This window comes from Mobula birostris, chromosome 23 (assembly GCF_030028105.1).
Source record: "Mobula birostris isolate sMobBir1 chromosome 23, sMobBir1.hap1, whole genome shotgun sequence".
In the NCBI taxonomy this organism is placed as follows: domain Eukaryota; kingdom Metazoa; phylum Chordata; class Chondrichthyes; order Myliobatiformes; family Myliobatidae; genus Mobula; species Mobula birostris.
Genome location: NC_092392.1, coordinates 24722691 through 24737800, shown reverse-complemented (window position 1 = coordinate 24737800; position 15110 = coordinate 24722691). Strand labels below are relative to the sequence as shown.

The 15110-nt window shown below is 41.7% G+C and overlaps 1 protein-coding gene across 2 annotated transcripts in view; it reads right to left on the bottom strand.

Moving 5' to 3' along the window:
• celf2 (cugbp, Elav-like family member 2) overlaps window positions 1-15110 on the bottom strand; it is an 809970-nt gene that overhangs the window by 681766 nt on the left and 113094 nt on the right. The window lies entirely within an intron of this gene.

Below are 15110 nucleotides of genomic sequence, written 5' to 3'. Positions count from 1 at the left end.
ACTTTGAAATGCTGGAGGAACTCAGCAGGTCAGGCAGCATCTATGGAGAGGAATAAACAGTTGACATTTCAGGCCGAGACTCTTCATTGGGACTGGAAAGGAAAGGGAGAAGCAGCCAGAATAAGAAGGGGGGGGGGAGTGGAAGGAGAACGTGCTGGCAGGTGATAGGTGGGACATGTGGTGGGGAGAGAAGGTGGGTGGGTGGAGGAGGGGGGTTAAGGAGAAAAGCTGGGAAGTGATAGGCGGAAGAAGTAAAGAGCTAAAGGAAAAGGAATGTGCTAGAACAGAATGTATCATGGGAGAGCATGAAGAAGGAGGGGCATCAGAGGGAGGCGATAGGTAGGTGAGAGACATAACTTGATCTTTTCCAAACTTATTGTATTTCTTTGTAATATTGGTTGAGAGGAACGGAGTCGTCGACACTAATGCTTTCATTTTTTTTATGATGTTACATAACAGCCCATGTCTTTTTTTTTAAATCAAATCTCCTCTCCATCTTTTACATTCTAAGGAATACAGTCCTAACCTATTCAGTCTTTCCTTATAATTCAGGTCCTCCAGACCTGGCAACATCCTTATAAATTTTCTCTTTTATTCTTTCAACCATATTTACATTTTTCCTGTAAGTAGGTGACCAAAACTGCACACAATGCTCCAAATTAGGCAGTTCTTTTCCTCCCAAAGATGCTGTTTGACTCGCTGACTTCTTCCAGCAGATTGATTGCTGCTGGAAGACCTCAGCCAGTCAAGGAGCATCCGTGGGAACAAAAGTGCAACCAAGGTCTTAGGTTGAGACCCTGCATCGGGATCTGAAACCTTGATTATCAAGAGTCAAGGGTCAACTTTATTTGCCGTATACATTTATGTATATTAGGAATTTCCTGTGTGTCTTGGTAAGGGTGAGACATGCAACAGAAAGCAACAATACTCAACAATTATATAGAATAAGAATTAAATATACATATATATGTATGTAAAATCATATATAACTTAAAAAAACTAATAAAGTTAGAGTTTAAAGGATGGATGTGGAATAAAATGTACATAAATACCAGCAACTAGTGACAGGAGTAATAGATAGAGAGCGGTGGTGTCTAACTAGAATCGTTAATCAGATCATGCTGCTTAACTTGCTGAGTTCAAAGTTCAAATTAATTTTTTTGTCACAATGTTCTACCTTGAGTTTCATTTTCTTGTGGGCATTTACAGTAAATAAAAAGACAGACAATAGAATCAATGAAAAACTTCACATGACAGAGATGGAAAAATAACAAATGTACAAGAGACAACATACTGTGCAAATACAAAAAGAAATAATAACTAATATTAATAAAGATATTATATTATGATTAATCCATTAAATAGGACAGTCCATAATCAACATCCAGATATAATATTACAGGATAAACAAGCAAGAACAACTTACTTAATAGATATAGCCATTCCAAACACACATAACATACAGAAATCAATGTGAAAAACAGCAGAAACATGCTGAATTAAAAGAGGAAATTGAAAGACTATGGAACATGAACAGGGTATACATTGTCCCAGTAGTCGTTTTTACAACTGGTATCATCCCAAAGTTACTACACAATAGCATTAAACTATTAGGTCTTCGCAGCAATATTTATGTAAACCTTCAGAAAGCCACAATACTGAACACCACTAGAATAGTTCAAAAGTTCCTAGCAATTGAGAAATTAGTGTGCTTGGCTATGCCTGTACCTTGGGTTTTAGTAGCTTGAGCTGAGAAAAAAATTAAAATATAAATAAGCAATAAACATTGAGAACATGAATTGTAGAGTCCTTAAAGTTAAGTCCATGGATTGCGGAATCCGTTCAGTGGTGATTGGCTTAATCATGAAATCTCCCCAAAAATCTGTTGCCATCGATATCTACCAGACCTCAAAGTGAACAGAAACAAAAGCTGAGGTTAAATTGGGCTGTGCCAATCATGTGCTTTACACCATCAAACAAACTTGTGATCTGGCTGGTCTCTTTCCATTCTAGTATATGCTGCCATTTCTCATTCCTGCCTTAGTGCTCATTATTTCAAAATTTACACAGTTACATCTGTCTGCCTGTTTTGGAAACATACTTATAACCTCTCGAGACCACTTACACCCCTGCTCACTATTCATAAAAAAAAAACACTTTTATAGAAAGTCCAAAGTAACATTCCTTACACCTTAACAGATCTAAACCATATTTTGCAAAGATATCTGATTCTTATATTTTCTGAAAATCATTCACTCTAGATCCTTCAACTTCTCAAAGCATCTTTTAAACACAAGACATTTTGCAGAAGCAGGAAATTCAGAACAGCACACACAAAATGCTGGAGGAACGTGGCAGCTCAGGCAGCATCTATGGAGAGGAATAAATAGTTGACCCTTTGGGCTGAGACGCTTCATTCATCCTGATGAAGGATTTTGGTCAGGAACATTACCTTATCATCAATGGAATGTGTTGCTGAAAGCAACTTTTGTTTCTCCTCATCAGTTTTCAATGGATAACTTCACTCACCTCAATACTGAACTGATTCCACAACCTATGGACTCACTCTCAAGGACTCTAAACTCAAGTTCTCATTCATTATCTCTCTCCTTTTTTTTGTTCATCAATTATTTGTAATTCATTGTTTGTGTGCAGTTTTTCATTGATTTTCTTCTCCTGTGAATTGTACTTTTCCTCTCCTGTGAATGCCTGCAAGAAAATGAATCTCTAGGTATTCTGTGGAGACATACATGTCCTTCGATAATAAATTCACTTTCACCTTCATTTCTCAGTATGCCCCGTCATTACCAGATGGGTTTTTGTGATAATCCAAGCTCATCATTACTGCTGTTGGCTTTTTTTTATAATTATGATTTATTTAATTACTTGAATTTAAACTCCCTGGCTACCATGTTAGGATTCATACATTCGTCTCTGGATCAGTGGTCCAAGCATCCAGATGTTAGGCCATAAACTTGACCATGCTGGAGACTGCTTACTGCCAGGCCCAAGAGTTGTTGCTGAAATTCTCAAAGGGTTTGCTTCAATGAGAAGCAAACACAAAATAAATTCAGCTGCAAGTACACTTGCTCTAAAGTACAAGTGAGTGAGCAGAACAATTTGAAATGCCATTATAAACCACTTAAAACTGTGCGACAGATGAGCTGATTCCTTTCTATAATGGAATGTTGTCGACATGCTGAGACACTGATGCTTAAAACCCGCTCCAGGTAGTTTCGTCAGCTGTACCTCGTCCTTACAGGGATAACCTGCAACGCACGCTGTATTTTGCAGCTGCTAAAACAAATTCTTCTTAATGAAACAAAATTCCATTTTCATTGTTGCCTTTCTTTGGTTCATTAATTAATCCATGCTATGGACTGGCACCATCATGTGGCTCTGGCTGGTGATGTTTAAGGCAGCTTCAGTGCACCATGCATGGGCAACTGCATCAGAGGGAAGTAGCAGAGGAATGGGACCGGCTGGCTTTTGCTAGAACAAGTCTCAGGGTGCTGAATGTCCTCCTCCAAGTTATACAGAGGCTAGCTTTATTTCTCACAGGCATATCAAAACATACATTCAGCGGCCACTTTATTAGGTACAGCTCACTAATGCAAATATCTAATTAGCCAGTCATGTGACAGGAACTCAATGCATAAAAGCATGCAGGCACTGTCAAGAGGTTCAATTGTCGTTCAGAAATGTGATCTAAGTGACTTTGACTGTAGAATGGCTGTTGCTGTTAGATGGTGTGATTTGAGTATCTCAGAAGCTGCAGATCTCCTGGGATTTTCATACACAACAGTCTTTAGAGTTTGCAGAGACTGCCGCGAAAAACAAAAAATACATCCAGTGAGCGGCATTTCTGTGGGTAAGAATGTCTTGCTAATGAGAGAGAGGTCAGAGGAGAAAGGACAAGACAGGTTCAAGCTGACAGGAATGTGACAGCAACCACGTGTTAAAACAGTAGTGTGCAGAAGAGAATCTCTGAACATACATTTCAAACCTCGAAGTGGATGGGCCAGAGCAAAAGACCACATTAGGTTCCAACCCTGTGGCCATTTTATTAGGTGCACTCCTGTACAATAAAATGCATCATTTGCTTCAATAACTATCACTGTCCAAACACGTGCTGGGTGCAGCCCGGCAAGTGTACCACGATTCAAGCACCAATGCATGCTGACAATTTACTAATCCTAACCTGAATGTCTTTCAGAATGTGGGAGGAAAATGGAGAACCAGGAGAAAACCCACACAGCCACAAGGAGAACATACAATCTCCTTACAGTCAGCGGCAGGAATTGAACGCCAATCAATGATCACTGATGCCGTAGTAAAGTTACGCTAAACGCTGTGCTAACGTGGCACCCTTGGCAGTTTCAACCCACTGGCAAAATACATCAGAGAGAAGGAGCAGAGGAATGGATCCAGCTTATGCTAGAATGAGTCTCAGTGGGCTGAATGGCCTCTAAATGATTCAATAATTCCAAAATCAAACATCTCCTAGGCACGACAGCAATAGTTTCTCTCACAAAGATTCCAAAACGAAAACCAGTATTACTGTCACAAACTATATTTTTAACAGCAGTCTACAAATTCTTCTGCTATGAGAACACATAGACAATGTGCTGGCGGTGGGGCGGGGGGAGTGCCATTACAATGTTGCACTATTGTTTCCCTATTAAGTGCATAAATATTAGAATCCTAGAATTCAGTTCAAGCAGTTTTTATCTACTTCTAAAGCTGTGTAAGAAGCATAGACTGAATGAATGACTTACACTCTAATGTGAGTTCTAAAGTACAGGTCTCGATTATGCAGGATCATAAACACAAGAGATTCTGCAGATGCTGTTAATCCAGAGTAACATGTACAAAATGCTGGAGGATCGCAGCGGGTCAGGTAATATCCAAGGAAAGCAATAAACAGTTGACACTTTGAGCCAAGACACTTCATCAGGACTGAAACGTTGACTGATTTTTCCTTTCCATGGATACTGCAAGACCTGCCAAGATCCTCTAGCATTTGGTATGTGTTACTCTCGATGAGGACGATTGCTGTAAATACTGCAGCCCAATTTAAATTAATTCAACACAGACTAGATGGGCTGAAGAGAACCACACTGTGGTGTAGCGCTCTATAACTTCATGAATGACAAGAGGAATCCAACGGAGAGGGCAACACAGTTTCAACAAGGACACCCGGCAAAAACAGGTCTCACAGGTGGCTTAAAGTTGGCAGCTTGTGCCCACAGTGAAAATGGCCATCGCCATAAATTAATTATATTAATCACTTGAAAAAGTAAGGGAAATCTTTGAATACATAAATTGAAATTCATGATAAAACTGTGAAGGAATAAAGTATTCTCTGCATAAAATAAGATATCAGGTTACAGGTTTTGTTCGTTGAATACATTGAAGTTGTTATTTCGCTTAATTTACATAATTTAAATTTCAACTTCCATTCATTATCAGTGGCTGGTGCAAATGCAATTCTCTCCAAGGGATTTTGACCGATGACAAAGAACTTGAACGTGAATGATTTAATATTGAGATGGATGGAACACTCCTGCCTTTCACACTTAACATTTGTCATGCTAATATAATTAATTTTTATTGCAATAATAAACAAAATGTTAAGTAGTTAGGTGCGGAGAACAAGACTCTTTTCCCCCTTTGATGTTTGCATGGCAAAGACTTTGAAGCTGCTCCTTCTGGTACAGGAGTGTTGATAGCAGTAACCAGACCGCCTTGTTATGATCAGCCCTGTGCTTGATAACTCAAGAGTTAGTTTGCTATGGTGCCCGGTATGAGGGTTATAGAGGCTACGTCAATGGCATTTAGCAAGGAGGTAGTTACATTTTGAGAAAGAGTGAGGAACTGAGATCTATTAATCAAAATCAGGTTTATTATCACTGATATACACAGAGTGGCCACTTTATTAGGTACACCTGTCCTCCTGCTTGTTAATGAGGAGAATATCCAGACCCGGACAAACTAACTCAGATAACCACACGTTACAACAGTGGTTTGCAGAGGACCATCCCTGAATGCACAGAATGTCAACTCTTGAATTGGATGGGCTACAGTGGCAGAAAACCACGAAGATACACACAGTGGCCACTTTATTTGGTACAGGGGGGTACCTAATTTAGTTGCCACAGAGTGTATGTCATGAAATCTGTTGTTTTGTGGCATCAGTACAGTGCAAGACATAAAAAAATGACCATAAATAAGTAATGCAAAACAGGAATAACAAGGCAGTGCTCATGGGTTCAGGGACTGTTCTGAAATCTGATGGCAGAGGGGAAGGAGTTTACTTTACAATGCATGCTGTACGTTACACATGCGAACTGTAAGCATCTTCATACTGGTGTCCAGTAGTGTTATGAGCTCCTCAGGTTCAGTGTCTTTCGGATTCTGGTAACACTATTGGAATAATACAAGCAACACACACAAAAAATGCTGGTGAACGCAGCAGGCCAGGCAGCATCTCTAGGAAGAGGTACAGTCGACGTTTCGGGCCGAGACCCTTCGGCAGGGCTAACTGAAAGAAGAGATAGTAAGAGATTTGCTTGAATTTCCAGCATCTGCAGATTTCCTCGTATTTGCGTGGAATAATACAAGACTTAAAGGGCTGCATATAAATACATGAAGGCCATAGGTAAGGTGAATGGTCACAGTCTTCCTCCAGCATACAGGAGTACAAAACTACTAGGCTTAGTTTTAAGTGGTGGGAAGATTTTCATTCTTTTTTATTTATAGATACAGTGCAGATTAAGCCCTTCTGGACCTTTGAGCCAAACCGCACAGCAAACCCCAATTTAATCATGGGGCAATTTACAATGACCAATTAACTTACTAACCGGTACGTCTTTGGACCGTGGGAAGAAACCAGAGGACCTGGGGAACAACCAGGCAGTCCACGGGGAGTTACGGACTCCTCTAGTCCAGGAGGAGGTACAGATGATATCGGAATTGAAATCTGAACTCCAATGCTCCGAGCTGTAATAGCCTTGTGCTTACTCCTACACTGCCATGGTGCCCAAAAGGAAGTTGAGAAATAACATTTCAAACAAGATGGAACAAGCTGCCAGAGCAAATGGTAGAGGTGGGTACAATTAAGACATTTAAAAGACGGCACAGTAGGGTAGTGGTTCGCACAACACTTTGCAGTACAGGGTTCAATTCCCGCTGCTGCCTATAAGGAGTCTGTACGGTCTCCCCGTGACCCCATGGGTTTCCTCCAGTGACCCAGTTTCCTCCCACAATCTAAGAATGTACCAGTTAGTAGGTCAATTGATTAGGCTAGGATTAAATTGGGGGATTGCTGGGTGGTATGGCTCGAGGGGCCAAAAGGGCCTTCTCTGTGCTCTATCTCAATAAACAGATAAAACATTTGAAAGGTACATGGATAGATGGGAAAGGTTCGGAGGGATATGGGCAAATGGGACCAGCTCAGGTAGGCAACTTGTTTCCGAACTGTGTAACTCCGTGACACAGATGTCACAAAATGGGCTGAATGCTTAACCACAGTGCTCACTCCTGCACTAATTCAACTTCAAGTTCAAGTTTATTGTCATTCAACCACACTCATGTATACAGCTAAACAAAACATCATTCCTCATGGGCCACGGTGTGAAAAGCAGTACCTATAGTTATGAACCTGCACTTACAGTCACCAAATAATATGAACACAAATCCCTGAGGGGCATAGCCTGAAGTTTGACATGAAGTGTGAGGTGTATGTTTGTGTGTTGCAGTATAATGTTAGTGGCACTATCATAAGAAAACAAGCAGTCATATAAATATATGAAATAGCAGGACTAAAAGATGGAAAGTGGCCAGTGCAGGATGAGAGGATGTCTCTGAGTTGGCGAGTGGGGAGGGGTCAGCACAGGGCATTCATGTGTACTGGGTAGCAGCAGGGTTTTCCTTAAAACTTATCCCAATAACAGCCAAAACTCTAAATATATCAATGTCTCTCTTAAATTTTTAAGTCATAGTCCTTTAGGGCAGAAAGTGACTAAATATACTAATGTCTAGATGGAAAAATATAGTATATTTGGGAAAAATAGCCAGTTCTTTTTTTGACTGGTCAGTCAAGGAACCAATATGCTTCAAAACTTTACTGACACAAAGAGAGGTGGATGTCTGGAATGAGCGGCCAGGAGAGGTGGTGGAGGCAGATACAAAAGCAAAGACCAGAACCACAACCTCATGACTTCGAGGCAAATGCAATTACAATACCTTCAAGTTCCTAGGTGTCAACATCTCTGAAGATCTATCCTGGGCCCATCAAATTGGTGGAATTACAAAGAAGGCACATTGGCAGCTATATTTCTTTAGGAGTTTGAGGAGATTTGGTATGTCGCCAAAGACTCCAGCAATTTTCTACAGACATGCTGTGGAGAGGATTCTAACTGGTTGCATCACCGTCTGTTTTGGAGACACCACTGCATGGGATTGGAAAAAGCTGCAGAGGGTTACAAACTCAGCCAGCTCCATCATGGGCACTAGCCTCCCCAGCATCCAGGATGGCTTCAAAAGGTGATGCCTCAAAGAATCCAAGACAGGCTCCCTACCATCGGAGATGAGGCACAGGAGTCTGAACATATCCACCCAACATTTTAGGAACAGCTTCTACCCCTCCTCTGCCAAATCACTGAACAGACAATGAGGTAACCCATAAACACTACCTCACTAATTTTTCTCTCTTTTGGACTACAGCTTTAATTAATTATATAACTTTCAGTCTAGAGATTTCTGTAGAATGAAAATTAAAAGTGGGTGGTAGTTAACCTTTAAGAGTCATATATATATAAATAACTGCAGTAAATGGAGGGATATGGACCATGTGCAATATAATGTACAGTTTAATTCGATATTTTAGTTGGAACAGACATCATGGATCAAAATGTTGGATGCTTCTATGTTCTACCTACTGTACTGAGCCCTGTAAGGGTTTTATATACTTCAGTGGCATCACCTCTCATTTCACTAAACTCAGTACAGTATAGGCCCAACATGTTCCTTATCTCCTCAAAGAACAAACCATCCAATTCAAGGAATTAAGCTGATGAACACTAGTTGCACTCCACCAGATGCAAGAGTATCCCTGACAGAAGAGATTTTGCAGATGTTGGAAATCTTGAGCAACACACACAAAATGCTGGAGGAACTCAGCAGGTCAGGTAGCGTTTATGGAGGGAAATAAACAGACAGTGTTTCAGGCCGAGTCTTGATGAAAGGTCTGAAATCAACTGTTTATTTCCCTCCATAGATGCTGCCTGACCTGCTGAGTTCCTCCAGCATTTTGTGTGTGTGTTGTATGTATGTTCTTCCTTAGGTTGGTACATAATATTGCAGGGACAGTCGCAAAAGATATCCATATACTTGCAGTTAGATATCCTTGCTCTTCTGCTCAAATATTTTGCAATTAAAGCCAATATACTGATTGCTTTCTTAATTGCTTGCTGTACATGTACACCGACTTCCTGTGATAAGTGTGCAAGAACTAAAATAGCTATAGCAGTTAGGACAAAATTTTGGCCTAATAATGAAGAAAAGAATAGTAATAGTACTTCCACGAGAAAATCTGTAGATGCTGAAAATTCAAGCAATACACAAAAAGTGCTGGAGGAATTCAGCAGGCCAGGCAGCATCCATAGAAAAGAGTAAACAGTCGACATTTTGGGCCAAAACCCTGCATCAGGACTGGAAAAAAGTATGAGATGTCAATGTAAGAAGGTGTGGGGGTTGGAGGGGAGGCAGAAGTACAAGGTGGTAGGTGATAGGTGAGACCAGGGCAGGTGAAGTAAAGAGCTGGAAAGTTGCTTGGTGAAAGACATAAAGGGCTGGAGACTGGGGAATATGATAGGAGATGGTAGAAGACCACGCAAAAAAGCGAAGGAACACCACCAGAAGGAGGTGATGGTCAGGTGAGGAGATAATGTGAGAGAGGGATATGGGAATGGGGAATGTTGATGGGGTGGGTGTGGGTGGCAATTACCAGGTTCGAGAAATCGATGTTCATGTCATCAGGTTGGAGTCTCCCCAGATAGAATATAAGGTATTGCTCCTCCAACCTGAGTGTGGCCTCATCCCGACAGTAGAAGAGGCCATGGAAGAGGACATGTCGGAATGGGAAGAGGAAATATAATTGACATGGGTGGTCACGTGGATTTCCCACTTTTTCTGGTGGGCGGAGCGTAGGTACTCAACAAAACGGTCTCCCGATCTACGTTGAGACTCACTGATATACAGGGAGACACACTGGGAGCACCAGACACAGTAGATGACCCCAACAGACTCAGAGGTGAAGTACCTGAATAGTAGTGATGGAGGTGTAGGTGCAGGTGTGGCACTTGTTCCGCTCGCAAGGATAAGTACCAGGAGGGAGATCAGTGGGGTTGTGGGGGGGAGGGGGGGGAAGAGGGAAAGATACACTTGGTGGTGGAATTCCCCAAGTAATAAATCTTACTTTTTGGACCGCAGAGATGTGCATGGTGCATTTCCCCAGAGTCAGTACCAGGTCCTGACTGCCTTCCTCTGACCTACAGACAGACTTATGCCAAAGTTGATAGGAAGGGAGTATAAAGATCCCACATGCACACTCCTATAGCAGGCAGGCACCAGGTGGACTCCTATTGTGTAGATAAGTCCAGCAAACTTTGTTTAGAAGTAACTTCTTTTCCCTAAAAATAGCAATTTATTTGCAAATTACAGTCCATTTTTACCAAAGACAGTCCAATCAAATAGCAGTGTCTTCTGAATAAGACACCAGCCCTAAATCTCTGACCTTCTGGAACATTATGGGAGGGTTACTCCAATGTTCTCACTCAACAACCTGGGTGCATTCCACCACACTTTCTCTTTAGTGCCTTCTTCTAGCCCTTCCATATCACCCTTTGCTGAAATCCCTACAGCATCTTCGATTGGTGATGACCCATGTAATATGCCCCTTTATTATATAGTATCTCTACCCTCTGGCTCTAAGAGTAACCAAAACTTTCCCATTATCCATAAGGTACCAACCACTGATGAAGAAATAGCCTTCAATCACCTGTTTGAATTTAAATCTAAAAACAATCATAAAGATACGACACTGACCAGCTTCTTGTTTGGGACACCATCTGCCAGCATGAGGACTCATTCTCACCAGCAATGGTGCAGTGTATACTGTGCACAGAACGGGAACAGCAAAAAGTAATTGCCCCTTCAGCCTGCTAAGTTCATGCTGATCCAAACTTGGCCTCAACACCAATTTTTCGAAGACTAACTTTATTTGACACGTACATCGAAACATCAAAACATACAGTGAAATGCGTTGCTTTGCGTTGACGACTAACGCAGTTTAATGACCATCCTGAGAGCAGCTCGCAAGTTTTGCCACGATTCCGGTGCCAACATAGCACGTCCACAACTCATCAACCCCAACTCTTAAGATTATGGGAGGAAACCAAAGCACCCGAAGGAAATCCACAGGGTACAAACTTCTTACAGACAGCAGCAGGAATTGAATCCCAAATGGTGATCACGGGCGAAGTAAAGAGATTGTGCTAACAACTATGCTACCCTCTCTCGTCCCCTGTAGTTCAAATGCCTGTGAAGCTACACTTTAATATCTTCAATGGCACCAACATTCAGACTAGAGACTTCATAATCATGGTTCACTGCAGCTTCTAAATGAGTAAAACTGTCATCCAAGAGCATTAGAGCTGCAGGGAATATCATTGTCATCATGCTTCCCTCAAACCACACACCATTACTGACATGGGAAGATATCACTATTCTTTGTGGCTTGGTTGTAATCCCGGAGCTTTCCCTATATAAACATTCACTACAAAAACTGCAGAGGGAGCAGACTATCACTGCAACACCAAGCAGTTAGCCAATCAAATTATATCGATTCCAATTATCAAGCAGACAAGAGGTTAAGAAATGAGGACATGTTCAAAGCCTCCTCAGTGAATACTAGGCACTCCTACCCTATGGTCACTCACAATGAAGAAGGCAGTGCCAGGATGGTATTGATGCCATGTATTACGGGCACATAGCAGCCCTCCAGAAGCAGTGTAGGGTGAACCAACTATGTCACAATCTAGCCAAGTCCCTGTCCTGTTGGCCATTAGTGCTGTGGAAGAGAAACTGCTGGAGGAATTCAACGGGTCAGACAGCATCTGCGGATGTCCTAATACAGGATCTTGACCAGAAATGCTGACTATCCCCCTTCTTCCACACATGCTGCCTCATCTGCTAAGTTCCTCCAGCAGATTTTTTGTTGTTGCTCCATATTCCAGCATCTCCAGTCTCTTGTGTCTCTACCTATCCAGAATGTAGAATGTGGAACATATTGCACAAGAATAGACACCAGAAAGACTGTAGATGTAGGAAATTTAGAGCAACACACGAGGTGCTAGTGGAACTCAGCAGGCCAGTCAGCACGTATGAGAGAAATAGACAGTTGATGTTTCAGGTTGAGACCCTTCATCATGACTGGAAAGGAAAAGGTGGGCGGGCGGGTATGATAGTCAGTAGAAAAAGGTTGGGGAAGAGAGTAGAGTAAGAGATGGTGGGTGATGGGTGGGTCCAGGAAAAGTGCGGTAAGAAGGCCAGGGAAGAGGAAGGAGAGAATGATGCAAGAAGTTGTGAGGTGACAGGTGGAACTGACAAAGGGCTGAAGCAAATTCCCAAGGTAGGTGAATCTAAAATAGAGGGCATGGGTTTAAAGTGAGAGGGGAAATCTGAGGGGTAGGTATTTCACTCAGAGGGTGTTGGGCATAGGGAATGACTTGCCGATGGAGGAGGTAGGTGCAGGTACAATTAAAATGCTTAAAAACATTAGGACAGGAATGTGCATAGGAAACATTAAGACTTTAAAACATAGGAGCAGACCCAGGTCATTCTGCCCATTGAGTCTGCTCCACCATTCAATCGTAGCTGATTTATTACCCCTCTCAACCCCATTCTCTTGTTTTCTCCCAGTAACCATTGGTGCCCTTGCTAAACAAGAACCTATCAACCTCCACAACCTGGCAATGAATTCCACATTTTCATGACCCACCGGTTCGAAAAATTTCTCATCATCTCTGTTCTAGAAGGGACATCCTCACATTCTGATGCCATGCTCTCTGGTCCTGGACTCCCTACTATTAGAAACATCCTCTCCACATTCACTCTAACTTGGCCTTTCAATATTTGGTAGGTTTCAATCAGACAGACCACCATTCTTATAAACTCCAGTGAGTACAGGCCTAGCAACATCTAATGCTCCCCATACATTAACCCTTACATTCCTGAGATCATTTTCAAAAAAAAACTCCCCTGCATCTTCACCAATACTAGCACATTCTTTCTTAGACAAGGGGCCCAAAACTGCTCACAATACTATAAATGTGGTCTGACCAATACCTGATAAAAGGTGGAGGTATGGCCAAACGCAGGCAATGGGGTTGCCTTCGACAGACATCTTGACTGTCATGGAGAAGTTGGACCAAAGGGCCTGTTTCTTTGCTGTCTAACTCAATGATCTATGAACCAGATAATGAGTAATTTATTGAGGGCTATCTAGAGGTCAGGTAATTTCACCACTCTTCAGACAAATATTACCAGGCGTTAAGAAGAATTGTTACATTAAAGAAAACTGTTATATTCAGATGAGTGATAGAAGTCGGATGTAGTGCAGGTCAAAGAATAAAGTTAGACATACAGTATTTATATAGAACCGGTTATGTTCCTATGATGTCTGAAAATGTTTTACAGCCAATCGTATACCTATAAGAATATAAGAAATACAAGCAGAAGCAGAACATATTGGGCCTGAGCCTGGAGCACCTTTGAGCCTGCTGTACATTTCAATAGGATTGTGACTAATCTGATTTTTGCCTCCATTCCTTTATAATTTAAAAACTTCAATATTTCATTTTTGCTGAATTCTAGAAGAGGGAATTCCCAAAATTCCCTGAGGAAATGAACTCAATCTCATCTGCGCCTTAAATGGGCTTATTCCAAAACCAGACTCCCTGGTTGTACACAGCTCCATGGTGGGAAACATACTCTTTATACTTTACACTTTTTATACTTTATTGTCGCCAAACAATTGGTACTAGAATGTACAATCTTCACAGCGATATTTGATTCTGTGCTTCACACTCCCTGGATTACAAATATTAAAAATAGTTAAAATTAGTAAATATTAAAAATTTAAATTATAAATCATAAATACAAAATAGAAAAATGGGAAGTAAGGTAGTGCAAAAAAAACCGAGAGGCAGGTCCAGATGTTTGGAGAGTACGGCCCAGATCCAGGTCAGAATCCGTTCAGCAGTCTAATCACAGTTGGGAAGAAGCTGTTCCCAAATCTTGCCGTACGAGTCTTCAATCTCCTGAACCTTCTCCCGGCGGGAAGAGGGACAAGAAGTCTGTTGGCTGGGTGGGTCGTGTCCTCGATTATCCTGGCAGCACTGCTCCGACAGCGTGCGGTGTAAAGTGAGTCCACGGATGGAAGATTGGTTTGCGTGATGTGTTGCGCCATGTTCACGATCTTCTGCAGCTTCTTTTGGTCTTGGACAGGCCAACTTCCATACCAGGTTGTGATGCACCCTAGAAGAATGCTTTCTACGGTGCATCTATAAAAATTAGTGAGGGTTTTAGGGGACAGGCCAAATTTCTTTAGTTTTCTCAGGAAGTAAAGGCACTGGTGGGCCTTCTTGGCAGTGAGCTCTGCTTGGTTGGACCAAGTCGGGTCATTTGTGATATTGACCCCGAGGAACTTAAAGCTTTTGACCTGTTCCACTTGCGCACCACCGATGTAAATTGGCTCAAAGCATTACCCTGCCAAACCCACTCAGAAACATAACAGTTTCAATATATCATACATTAAGATTAGATTATCTTTGTCACATGTACATTGAAATACCAAAATGCACAGGGAAATGCATCATTTGCATCAAATCAAATCAGTGAAGATTGTTCTGGTGCAGCCCACAGTTGTTGGCACACTTCTAGGTCCAACCTAGCATGCCCACAACTTACTAATTCTAACCATATATCTTTGGCATATGGAAAGAAACTGGAGCACCCAAAGGAAACCCACATGGTCATAGGGAGAA